This window comes from Vombatus ursinus, unplaced genomic scaffold (genome assembly GCF_900497805.2).
Source record: "Vombatus ursinus unplaced genomic scaffold, bare-nosed wombat genome assembly UNPS02014821.1, whole genome shotgun sequence".
Taxonomy (NCBI): domain Eukaryota; kingdom Metazoa; phylum Chordata; class Mammalia; order Diprotodontia; family Vombatidae; genus Vombatus; species Vombatus ursinus.
In genome coordinates, this window is record NW_020954599.1 from 38,487,762 (window position 1) to 38,501,958 (window position 14,197).

The 14,197-nt window shown below is 36.1% G+C and overlaps 1 pseudogene; it reads left to right on the forward strand.

Annotated features, from left to right (window-relative positions):
* Nucleotides 1-431: 431 nt before the first annotated feature.
* LOC114024448 overlaps nucleotides 432-14,197 on the forward strand; it is a 123,813-nt pseudogene continuing 110,047 nt past the window's right edge.

A 14,197-nucleotide genomic window follows, 5' to 3' on the forward strand; every position in this document is an offset into this window, starting at 1 on the left:
TTTGAGATAGTAAATGAATTTGCTATTAAAAGTACAATGTCTCTTTGTCTCTGAGGTTAGAATGAATTGAAATAAATTAGACATCAAGTTTTAGTAGATGGATGTATCATAAATTTTTTGAGGAGGGAATGGCGAAGGTGGAGTAGAAAATGTGGCTTAGATATTTTTTTCCCTTAGAAATTTATTATCTTAACAAACCTAAATGGCAAAACAAGGATTCATTTTCAAATACTAAAACTGTATGAGTTCTGATTAGCACTACAAAACAAGTATGTAGGGGGTAGCTAGATGGCGCAGTGGATAGAGCACTGGCCCTGGAGTCAGGAGGACCTGAGTTTAAATTGGGCCTCAGACACTTGACACTTACTAGTTGTGTTTCCCTGGACAAGTCACTTAACCCCATTACGTAGGCAAAAAAAAATATGTAAAACATGACAGGCCAAAAGATGATGCTTCAATACTTTGGTGCAGCTGGTAACTACAATGAGAATATTCACTGCATTGGTATGGATTGCATACCACCTGAATTTTTTTATGTGATTCTTACTCATGTTTTGTAAAGAAATCCTCTATGAAGGATTTCTGTAGGCCTCTCTATACTTTATTTCTCTCACTTACTCTTGCCTTTGCCTTATGATCCATCAAATGATTTTTCTGGTCCTATGTGACCCTGATTATTTCTTTTTATGGCACTTCTTGAAACTCTCAGCATAGTAAGTTTCTGGTTCATTTATACCCATCAGCCATCTTTCCATCCTTATTCTACCATCAAATCAGGATATCTGAAAAACATGTTTAGATGGAAGAAATATGTTTCTTAATATTTCCAGAAACACTAAAAAAAAGGATTTTTTAAAATATGCTTCCAAAATAAGGAAAGGCATGTGTTTAGTAGATTGTCACTCAGCAATGAATTCTATGGATACACTAACCCTTAAAACAAAGAAGAATATGGCTAGTCCACTAGTCGATAAACTTTTTTAAAGTACCCACTATATACCAGGCACTGTGCTAAATAGTGGGTATGATTTCGGGAGGATTTCTAGGATGAAAACAAGAACTGCATAGGGTAACAAGACATTAATGGATTGTGATCTGCTCTTTGGGAACTAATACTCACTTTGATATGATCATGGTTCTATGGAAGTAACGTATGTCCAAATGGATCTGGGGTCTCATCAATTTAGAAATTCCCTCCAATATATCAAAATCCAATCAATACCTTCCCATTCTGATAGACTCTTGTCCATTTCCTCCTAAGAGTTTGTTACCGCCCTATATGCTACCTTCTTTTATCTATCACAAGGCTATCAGTGGAACAATCTGGGTATTCAATTGTCATCTTTCATTCTTATGTGAGCAACATGTCATCACTTCCCACACAAAATTCCTTGATGAGCTCTTTTACTCTTATTCTTTAGAATCTTTGGTGGTTACACATTGAAGCATGTTTATCTCCACTGCATGTTTCTCCATTGTCCTTTATGTGATACTCAATTTTAGTTATTAAGGTGTTGTTATATTCTATGTCTTGTAGCTATAGACCAGACCTGCACAACTTGTAAACTTCTTCGAGTTGTAGATAGGTTAGACTAGAGACAGACAGATAATGATTAGTTGCTATGGGTCACATGACAAGTTAGACTAGACACAGACTGATGACAGTAGGTTGCCATAGGTTATATGCCAAAGATGAGAGTGCACAGTGGCAACCCTACATTTTTCAAGGGCCACCTGAAATCCTTTGGCCAAAAGTGGCTGATAGGGTGTATGTTGTGCAGGCCTGCTATAGAATAACAATGGTTACATATTATTATTTTTAAAATACATCTTTGATTTCATAGGAATCTTACCATTAGTTAAAGTTTTCTTACTCCCAGAGAACAATTCAGTCAGCTGTTTTCATTTAACTTTGATAGCAAACATTGGACTACTTAAAAAAAAAGGTATCTAACTTTCATATGTCAAAATAATCCAACATTCCTTGAAATATATAATGATAAAATTAATCCCTTCCACCTACCTTCCAGTCATAAACATCAGGCAGTGATTGCCAAAGGCATTTACCATTGTGGTGGAGTTATTGCAATGAACAGTCAAGATCAAAGAGGGGTTCATCTTGGAAGGTAAAGTCCTTAAAATCTCATTTGCATGTGACTGTACTGATTGTCTCAAGACCCCAAAACAGTGGAGAGTCTTCTGGAAGACATCTGTAAGCAATCAAAGAAATTTGGCCCACCACTCATTCACACAGAGTAAACCAAATGGATGAAGGATCTCTTGCTTACATGTCAACAGTCATTTTTTGGATATCTTGAATAGCTTGCCCAGTAGAATATATATCTAGTACAGATAGTATGTATGTGCAACAAATTTGTCCCAGAAGTAATATATAATATATTCCATATGCAAAAATGAGTAAAAAGAATAAAAACATTAAAATTCTACTGGACTACAAATGTAATTTCTCATTTCTTATTCTCAGAAGAAATAAAAGGTGAGTTGTAAAATCCTTACATTTATTTTGCAGAAAAGGAAACTAAAGTTTAAAGAAGTGTTGTGGCTTATTCAAGTTATATTCCCAGAAAGGAGCAGTGTTGGGATTTCAGGATGAGTTCTTAGAGTAGAGTTCCAATACCCATTTCTCTTTAAGACGCCATATTGACTGCCCAGCCGTGACAAAAAAAGAACTAATTTCACCGTCCCTGTTAAAGAAACAGGGCCGTATTAACAAGGAACAAGGCCTTAACAGAGATTGTGAAAGGTGGATTTAAATGAATACATGATTGGACAGTTACAATTTAAAATTGATACTTACAGCAGCAGAGCTACTGCCATTAGGGATTGGGATGGGGGAAGGAGAATATTTTATGATGGCTAAAACTACCCTAGGATAGTCAATCCTTTGTTCTAGTTTATCAAACATTAAAGGGCATGTAAGGCAGGAGCTAAGATGGCAGCGTAAAGTCAAGGACTCAACTGAGCTTTCCCAAATTTCCCTCTAATCAACATAAAAATAATGGCTTATATGGAACTCTGGAGTGGCAGAATCAACAAAAGGTCAAGATGAAAAATTTTCTAGTCTAGGGCAATTTAGGAGGATTGTAGGAAAGGTCTGTCTCGGCACAGTGGTGGTCAGACCTAGAGCGCAATAAAGAATGCACGGAACAGGATATGCCAGGCCAATAGCAGTAGGCCTTGAAGGCAGTTCATCAGTAGCAGCAACTGTTAAGGAAGTTGAACAACTAGCCAAAAGGCAATTGCAGGGCTCCCTTTGGGAGCACTAGGTGCAGGAATCTTTTGCATTTCCCACACACAGATCTGGGTCACAGTCCCATAGCTAACTTAATAGGGCTTTGGGCTTCGAGGACCGTGGTGAAAGTTCCAGGGTAAAGAAAAGTCTTTGTGGTCAATCACAGATCAGAACACAGGCCAGGAGAGCATTACCCACACCTCTCCTTAGATCATCTCACCTTGGAAGAACATAAAACTTATAGAACCCTTAGAACTGGCTCTGAAAACAGCAGCAAGAAAGGAATGAAATTTGGGATAGTGAGCCCTTTACACCAGATACAGAACTCAACTTTGACAAAAAGTAATAAATCAAGAAATAAGCTAAAAAAATGAGTAAACAATAAAAGAACTTGGCCATAGAAGGTAACAACAGTGACAGGAAATATCAAACAACACATTCAGAAGAAGACAAAAAAGTCAAAAGAATGACATGCACAGCTTCAGTGAAAAATGTGAATTGAACACAAGTCCAAAAATAATTCCTGGAAGAGCTCATAAAGAGTTTTCAAAATAAAAGAAATAGAGGAAGACTTGGGGAAAGAAACGAGAATGATGCAATAAAATTGTGAAAATAGATTTAGCATTTTGGTAAATGAGGCAGAAAAAAAAATACTGAAGAAAATAACACCTTCAAAAATAGAATTAACCAAATAGCAAAAAAAAAAAAAAAAACAACAAAACACAAAATTCCACTGAAGAGGAGAACTCCTTAAAAAATAGAACTGACCAAATGGAAAAGGAAGTACAAAAATTCACTGAAGAAAATAATTTCTTAAAAATAAGACTTGGGCAAGTGGAAGTTAATTGTTCTATGAGACATCAAGAAACAATTAAACAAAGTCAAAAGAATAAAGAAAAATGTGAAATATCTCGTTGGATAACAGTTTGAAGAGAGATAATTTAAATACTATTGGACTACCTGAAATTCATGATTAAAAAAAAAGAGCCTAGATATCATAGTTCAAGAAATTATTAAGGAAAACTGCTCTGATAACCTAGAAAAAGAGAGTAAAAGGGAAATTTAAAAAAAAAATTCATTGACCATCTCCTGAAGGACATCCCAAATGAAAACACACAGCAATAAAGAGCAAAATTCCAGAGATGTTGGGTCAAGGGGAAGACATAGTAAACAGCCAGAAAGAAACAATTCAAAGATAGTTGGAGCTACAGTCAGCCGTTAGCAGCTTTAACATTAAAGAATCAGAGGGCTTGGAATGTGATATTCCAAATGACAAATGTGCAAGTATTACAACCAGAAATAACCTACCCAGCAGAATTGAATATAATCCTTCAGGGGGAAAATAGATATTCAATTAGAGGACTTTCAAACATTCTTGATGAAAAAATCAGAACTAAATAGAGACTTTGACTTTCAAATACAAGTCTCAATAGGAGCATGAAAAGGTACACAGGAAAGGGAAATCATGAGATTCAAAAAATGTAAATTGTTTACATTCCTACATGGAAAGATAACACTTTTGACTCCTAAGAACTTTAAAATTATTAGAGCAAGTAACAGGAGTTTATATAGATAGAAGGCATAAATGTGAATGTAAATTGACTATTATTGGATGATGTCTTAAAAATAATAAAATTAAGGGATGAGAAAGAGTGAAGAATTGGGGGAAGGGGAAGGGAGAGGTTGAATTGAGTAAATTATCTAAAAAAAGAGCACAGGAAAGAAATAGCTTTTAAGGTGGAGGGGATGAAGAATGGTGGCAGGTAGTTCTTGAACCTTACTGTCATCAGAATTGGCTGAAAATGGGAAAAGCATATACTCTCAGTTAGACATTGAAATCTATCTTGCCCCAGAGGAAGTTGGACAGGAGGGTATGAGGGAAGGGCAGGTGATAGAATGCAGTGCAGATTGGGGAATTCAGGAGTCAGAAGCAAAGCAGACTTTAGTGCAGGGACACAGTAAAAAGAGAGAGAGAACAAGAAGGATAAATGGGGAAAATAGGATGGAGGGAAACAGGTAGTGATAATAACTGTGAATGTGAATGAGTGATTTCACACATAAAATGGAGGCAGATAAGCAGAGTGTGTTAAAAATCAGAATCCAACAATATGTTGTTTACAACAGACTGGAAACAGAGATACACAAACAAATTAAAGTAAGGGTTTGGAGCAGAATCTATTATACCTTAGTTGAAGTTAAAAGGGCAAGGGTAGCAATCTTGATCTCAGACAAAGCAAAATTTAAAATATATATATACCTAATTAAAAGAGCTAAGCAGGGAAATTATATCTGCCTAAAATATACCATAGATAATGAAGTCATATCAGTATTAAACATAGGCATCAATGGTACGGTATCCAAAACCTTAAAGAAAATGTTAAATGAGTTACAGGAGGAAATGGATTGTAAAACTATACTAGCAGGGGACCTCAGCTTTTCCTTATCAGAACTAGACACATCTAACCACAAAATAAAAAAAGAAAGAAGTTAAGAAGATGAGTAGAATTTTAGAAAAGTTAGATATGATAAATATCTGGAGAAAATTGAATATAAATAGAAAAGAATAAACCTTTTTCTCAGTGGTACATGACACCTAGACAAAATTATCCACATATTAGGGCATAAAAACCTCATAATCAAAAGCAGAAAAACCCTAATAATCAAATGCAGAAAAGTAGACATATTAAATGCACGATTTTCAGATCATAATGCAATAAAAATTTCATCTAATTAATAGCCATGGCAAGAGAGATTAAGTGAAACTAAATAATTTAATCCTAAAGAATTAATAGCTCAAAGAACAAATCATAGAAGCAATCAATAATTTCAGTAAAGATAATGACAACAATGAGACAACCTTCCAAAATTTATGGGATGTGGCCAAAGCATTACTTAGGAGAAATTTTGTATCTCTCAATGCCTAGATCAATAAAATATTGAAAGTGCAAACCAATGACTTGTTCGGACAACTAAAAAAAAAAGACTATAAAAATTCTGTATTCATACATCAATTTGGAAATCTGGAATATCAAAAGAGTGATTAATAAAATTGAAAGTGAAAATCATTGAACTAATAAATAAAACTAGAAGATAGTTTTATGAAAAAATAGGTAAATTATTGGTTAATTTTGTTTAAAAAAAGAGTAAAACCAAATTACCAGGATCAAAAATGAAAAGGGTAAATTCACCCACAACAAAAAGGAAATTAAAGCAATATTTAGGAGGTTATTTTTTTTTGCCCAATTATAGGCCAGAAAAGTGACAATCCAAGTGAAATGGATGAATGTTTACAGAAATACAAATTGCTCAGATTAACAGAAGAAAAAATTGAACACTTATATAAACCCATTAAATTATTTTAAACTTAAATACAAAAAACTTAAAGAGACAATAAAAATAAAAAAGAAATATATACTTAAATATTAAAACTTAAATACAAAATAAGGAAAGATAAAAAAGTATTGCCATGTGCAGAGCAGAACTTGAGAGGATTCAAAATATATAGCAATAAATTTCTATTTCAAGAAAGTCTATATAATAAATAAAATGTATTGTGTTCAGAGCTGTTGATCTTTGTTACCTTGTAAGTTTTCTTTTTGTGCTGTGCTCCCCCCTGTCCCCAAGAAGGTTCAGTTAAATGCAGACATATGTGTGCATGTATGTATATATCTTTGTGTGTGTGCATTTAGATATATAGATATGCATATAAATATATGCACACACATATATATACAAATATACAAGCATACATATATACACAAAAAGATATATACATACATCCACATATATGTACACACACACATATATATATATACTTAGATATCTATAATCATATAGAGACATATATACATCTATGCAAGATTGTACTATACTTATTTATCCCCTGTCTCTCTGAGGAAGGATAACCTCTTCCTTCACAAGTCCTGTTCTTTCCATATTTTTCTAAGTTCACCAACTCATCATTTCCTACACCACAACAATATTCCACCCTTCTACTAATTATTTTAAATATTTTAAAACAATATTGATTAATATGGCTGACATATAGTGTACTTTCCCTATATTTCTCATGATTAAATCTATTTTAACTTTAACTTTGTCTGAAGTCATGATTACTATCCCTACTTTTTTCTACCTAATAACTTCTGCTCCTGATCTCTATTTTATATTTATGTGTATCTCTTATTTCTTATTGCTCTAGACTGCACTACTTAACTTCTACCTCCTACATTGACCTCTTATTACTTAACCAACCCCCCCGCCAAAGATCCTTCCTTTATACTCCTATTTCCATTAATCTAAGAACCCTTCATTTATCCTCCCCTTATCCTAATCCCTCACCCTCTCTTCTAGAAATCCCTCTCTTATCCTCCCCCCATCTCCTTAGCCTCTTATTGCTTTCTGAATTTATAAGATTTTTATACTCTTCTATTCTCTTAAAGGCATTCCCAATGGAAATAGGGTTCCAGAATCACCAGCCCTCCTCCCTCATCTAATCATTTTTTGTTAGTTTTTTCCCTCAGACCTCATTTGTACAAGATAATTTCTATTTTTACCTGTTCCTAAATAGTTTTGCATTTGAAAATCATATCATACTCAGGTCTACTGAATCTTTTTTTATGAATTACCCAATTAGTAATTGAGTCCTTTGTAATTAGTCTTTGATATGTACTCTATTTCTCTTGGATCTTGTATGTCAAATCTTCTATTAAGTTCAGTTCTTTTTAACAAAATCCTGAAAGCCTGACAATTCATTAAATGTCAATTTTTTTTCATTTAGGATTATACTTAACTTTGCTGGGTATGATATTTTCAGCCATAACGCCGGTTCTTTTGCTCTTCAATATATAGTGTTTTAAGACCTGCAGTCTTTTAGTGTCATTACTACTAAGTCTTGTGTGATTCTAATTGTGGCACCACCATATTTAAATTGTTTTTTTTTTCTTATTGCTTGTAATATTTTATCCTTGAACTATGGGTTTTGGAATTTGACTATTATGTTCCTGTAGGTTTTCCTCGTAGAATCTCTTTCAGGTGATGATTGGTGTATTTTCTTCTATTTCTACTTTCTCCTCATGTTCTAATGCGTCAGGACAATTTTCTTTAATTATTTCTTATATTATTGTATCAAAATTCTTTTTCTTTTTGTCATAGCTTTCAGGTAGTCCAATTATGTTTTCTCTTCTTGATCTGTTCTCTCAATCAGTTGCTTTTGTTATAAAATGTTTTATATTCTCTTCTATTTTTTTGCATTCTTTATATTTTGTTTCATTATTTCTTGGTCTCTCTTAACTTTGTTGGCTTCCCCTTGCTCAATTCTAATTTTCAAGGAGTTATTTTCTTCCTTAACTTTCTGGATCTCCTTTTCTATTTGGTTGACTTTCTTTTCATAATCTCCTTGTTTTTCTTGGATTTTTTTTTAATTTCCTCAATCTCTCTTATTTGATTTTTAAAGTCTTTTTAAAAGTTCTTCTATAGGAAGCTTAGTGGAGGTGGCTTCAGGGCTATGCCTCCAGGCTGAGAGCACCTGTGCCTTATGCCCCATGCCTGCTCTACTCCCTCTGCCTCCTCTGCATGCTGCTGCCCTTGCACCACGATGTGCACAAGTCTGGGCCCTGTGCCCAATCTGGCCCACTACAGGGGTAGATTTTCTCTGACAATGATGCCCTGGACACCTTGTTGATATTGGGAAATGTTACTGAATTCCAGAGAGTTGTTGATGTGCTTCAGGAAAGTGTGGATTTTGATATCGATGTCAATGCTTCCATGTTTGAAATCAACATTGGAGTAGTAGTTGGCCTCCTGTTGGCTCACCTGCTGTCTTAGAAGGCTGGTGTATAGGTGAAGGCAGGATGGCCTTGTTCTGGACCTCTCCTGAGAATGGCTGAGGAGGCAGATTGAAAGTTTCTTTCAGCTTTTCAGACCCCTATGGGGATGCCATATGGAACAGTGACCTTGAAGCATGGTGTGAATCCTGGAGAAACTCCTGTGAGATGTATCACTGGGATAGGGACCTTCATTGTAGAATTTGCCACCCTAAGTAGCCTCACTGGTGACCCAATATTTGAGGATGCAGCCAGAAGGGCCCTGGAGGGCTTATTGAAAAGCTGGTCAGATATTGAGCTGGTAGGCAACCACACTGATGTGGTGATGGACAAGTGGGTGGCTCAGGATGCTGGCATTGATGCAAGTATGGATTCCTACTTCAAGTACCTGGTCAAGGGAGCTATCCTGCTTCAGGACAAAGAGTTAATGTCCATGATTTTGGAGCCTCACTGGGGACATTGACAATGCCATGAGGACATTCCTCAATTACTACACAGTGGGGAAGCAGTTTGGAGGGCTGCCAGAATTCTATAACATTCCCCAGTGCTATACCATAGAGAAACAGGAAGGATACCCACTGTGGCCTGAAATAATTGAGAGTGCCACAAGGGACCCCACTTTCTTAGAACTCAGAAGAGATGTTGTAGAGTCCATTGAGAAAACCAACAAGGTGGAGTATGGATTTAATTAAAGACCTAAGAAATCACAAATAAGAAAACCAGATGGAATCTTTCTTCCTGTCTGAGACTGTCAAGTATCTCTACCTACTGTTTGACCTGACCAATCTCATAGCCAAACATCCACAAACTATGATTCTCCTTCTTCCCTCTGAATGTTGGGTGTCTTGGTGTGTTTTTGTGACCCCTTATTTATGTTTTGTAATGTCTTCTTAGCCTACTCTACTCAGTTGGTCCTTTCCTGTTGCTGTCCAGTATTCCAAAGGCCCTCCAGTCATTACTTTCTTCCTGCCACATATCAGTGTTTTCCTTGCACTAGATCCCTGTGATGGTTAAGTCCAGGTCCAGGTCATCATGTATATTGCTTTTTTCTTTAGGCTTCCATAACTCTTTCACTCAATACCAACCCTACATGAACCTTCAGTAGAAATTCATTAAAAAGTCTATAAAAGGTATAGGAGAGAAATTGATTGATAGAAAAGTCTAGCAATTGCAGAGTTCATGACTTTCTGGCTTAAAGACACAGGAAATCTCTACCTAATACTTCAGACTGAGTAAGCACTCACATACTTGCTAAACAAATGACATTACACTATAGGAGCTGGGGCCACTTCGCCCCCTCCAAAAGGCAATCTCATTAGCTGAAGTATTGACTACACATTTTTAAAAAATGTGAGGAGGGGAAACAGGGGAAGGTGAGAGGGAATGAGTGAATCTTATTCTCATAGGATTTGACTTAAGGAAGGAATAACATACACACTCAATTGGGTGGGGAAATCTGTCTTACCCTACAGGAAAATAGGGGGGGAAGGGGACGAGAGAGTAGGGGGATGATAGAGAGGAGGGCAGATTGGGAAAGGTGGTAATCAGAAGCAAATACTTTGGAGAAGGACCAGGGTCAAAAGAAAGAATAGAATAAATGGGGGAGGCAGCATAGGATTATAGGAAATAGAGTTGGTTTTTCACAGCATGTCTACTATGGAAGTGTTTTGCATAACTGCACATGTGTAACCTATATTGAGTTGCTTGCCTTTTCAATGAGGGTGAGTGGAGATGGAGGAAGGGAGAAAATTTGGAACCCAAAGTTTTAAAAACACATGTTTAAAAAAAATGTTTTTACATGGAACTGGGAAATAAGTTATACAGGAAATGGGGTACAGAAATCTATCATGCCATACAGGAAAATAGAAGAGGAAGGGGATAAGAGAAGGGGAGGAGAGATAGAAGGGAAGGGAGACTAGGGGAAGGGGTATTCAGAATGCATGCCATCTTGGGGTAGGGGGAGGGGTGAGATGAGGTAAAAATTTGGAACTCAAAATTTTGTGGAAGTAAATAAATTTATTAATAAAAAAAGAAAAAAAGAATAGTAAAAACAGGGGCAAGTAGGTGGTGCAGTGGATAGAGCTCTGGCCTTGGAGTCAGGAGGAACTAAGTTCAAATCTGGTCTCAGATATTTGACACAGGCACTAGCTGTGTGACCCTGGGCAAGTCACTTAACCCCAATTGCCTTACCAAAAAAAAAAGAATAATAAAAAGTCTTTATCAGTGTAAACAATATACAGAAACCAGAGTACTTACCTATATTAGAATGGACTAAACAATACACAAGAGCAAATGGGCTTTTCAGCTGAGAGGAAGATCTTATTCTCAGCAATCCCTAGGGTTATTATTGCTGGAAATGGAGGGATATGTTGTGGACCTAACTTTCCTTATATGTCTGAAACTCTAAGAGCTCGCACTAGCCATTCAAAAGTTCATACTTGCTTCATATGACTGTCTCTCTCAAAATCCATAGTATTTGCTTCTTACATAGATATGAAGACATATCAGATCTATCAACCAATTACATTTTCCATCTCATGTGACAGGCAACATCATAGTTGTGTCCCTCAGAATATCTACTTGGACAGGAGTGAATATTACCTCTCTCCTGTGAACCAAAGCTTTTTGCACTCTCTTTCAAAAGTTATCCAGGGTTCATTTTAAATCTGTAATTATAGAGTAAAAATACAAACATTAGTGCTTTAAAATAACAAGGGTGATTTTCCTGCAATCCTAGGTAACCATCCTATGGTACTGTTGAATAAAAGAAAATAAATACACATTAATAGTGTATGCAATAGAAATGGCACCCTTGGAAAGGATACTTCTGTGACAACATGCCTAAGTACAGAGCTCCAGAGTATATACATACCCACAAACACTAATCATAAAGAACAAAGCAAAGTATCACTAAGCTAATACGCTGTAACAGTCTCACTTCATTATCTCTTTGGCAGGGTTAAAATCAAGTAGTTAGAGAAGCAGAAAGCTTACACTCACAGGGTTTAATAATACAAGTCAAGATCAGGAACCATTCCATGCAATTGGCAATTAGAGGTCCCTAGGTACTATGCTTCCTTTAGAAGTCTAGCTTTCTAGCTTTACCCTCTCCATAGTGTAAACATGATCCTTGGTATTCTCTAACTCTCTTGGTCTCTGATATTGTTTGATTCTAAGGGTCTGTTCCACCTCTCAATCTATATCACTAGGAACTAACCCGGGGGAAATGAAAGTTTAAAAATCAGAGTTTAATTGTATTATCCATAGTCCCATAGGTAGTATGCATCAGAGATAGGATTTGAACCTAGGTCTTTCTGACTTTAAAGTCCTCTCTCTATATTATACAGCACTCTGTCTCACTGTTTTATGCATTGTAGTCCCCTAATAAATTTTGTTGTATTGATTATATTATGAAGGAAGTACATAGTAATATATAAAGACATAAAAATTTAAACATTTCATAGCAGTTTGTAACCATTTAAAGTGGTATCTAAGAAATAATTTTTGTTGATTTTGCTTTTTTTTTTCTTTAAGATATTAATACATAGACTTTGTTAGTGAACAAATTGGATTAGATTATTTCTCAAGATTCAATTTCATTTGAAGAGTCAATGATCCTAAAATTTCTACAAGTGAGAAACAACTTTCCTTCTTCCTCACACCCTTTTACATTATCTTTTGTACTTAAAGGATACTTTCACTTGTGTGAAGCATTTTGTAAATTTTGAGCTTGATGATAGAATTATGAATTGTAATATTCTTTTCACTACTCAATAGTCAATGTGAGCAAAATTACCCACAGATAAACACAAAGTAAAAATCATAGCAGTACCATTCTTTAGAAAGTGGTAAAAGGTGGTGGTGGGGGGAGAAGCTAAAACTTTGCTTGATGAAGAAGAAAGCATCACTGGAGCTGAGTGAAATATTACCTAAAATTCCAGTGAAGGCTGTAGCAAAGGTAAATGATTGTTTCTAAGGCAAAATTTAAGAAATTGACTACTGGGGAGGCATTCTTCTGTAAATAAATAGTATAAATATGTTAAACCTTAAGGTACAGATGTATCTAGTAGTGACTTGCACAACAGTCCTACAAATGAAGCTTTGGTCATATCTTTAAAAAATGATATTTAAACAGGATGAGATAGTTTCATATATTATCAAATAAAGATGAAAAATCTGATTAATTTGCTAGATTTATTGATTGATTTCTTCTCAAAAAATTATTGGAAAATACTGAGAACTACTCAAATAAAGGAAAACAAAGCAAGTGGAAAATTTATTCTGAAGGAAAGGAGAAAAAACTCTCAGGAAAATCATGTTCTTTATTTGTTGTAGAATCCATTGTCTTTAAAGTTGGTCTGTTCTAGGACTTCCAGAATCCAATATGGCAGAGTAAGCAGCAAATTGCATAACTCTACCATATTCACCTCCAAACAATCATAAAATCCAAAACAAACCCTGGAACAACAGAGCCAGCAAAAAAGAGAGGGTGAAACTTTTTTTTAACTCAAAAAACTTCTAAGATTGATAGGAAAGTTCTGCCTCACTCATGTGAAAGTGGAGTGCAGTCCAGGACAAGAAGCATCCCAGCAAGCCAGCAGCAAGCCTCACCTCAACAAACCAGCAGTAGATCCTGAGCCTTACTGCAGTGGAGCAGGCAAATGACAACATCACAATTCTCCTGGTGCCTCAGAACAGCCAGACAATGAGACAGATTCCAGCTCCAAAACTAGCAAATTCTTCAGTATATCTCTGGTCAAATCAACAGCCTCCAGCAACAGACCTCCATATACTTCAGCATAGGCCCAGGCAAACAGGCAACTTCCAGCAATGAGACCTACTTGTACTTCAGCATAGCCCAGGGTGAACAGGTGCAGGTGCCTAAGCAAACAGGCACCAGACAGTGCCAGGGGCCCCTCTGCTATTTCCTTCAGTGTAGTATTGGGGGAATGCAGAAACACCCCATTGGCCTCAGCACATACCAGACACCACCAGTAGGATCCCAGTTCAATACCAGTTAAGCTGCCAGACCCCTATGGCCTCCAGCAACTCCAGTGACCCCTCACCTCAACTCCTCAGCACAGCACCAAAAACAAGGGTTCCCTGTGGGCTTTAGGTC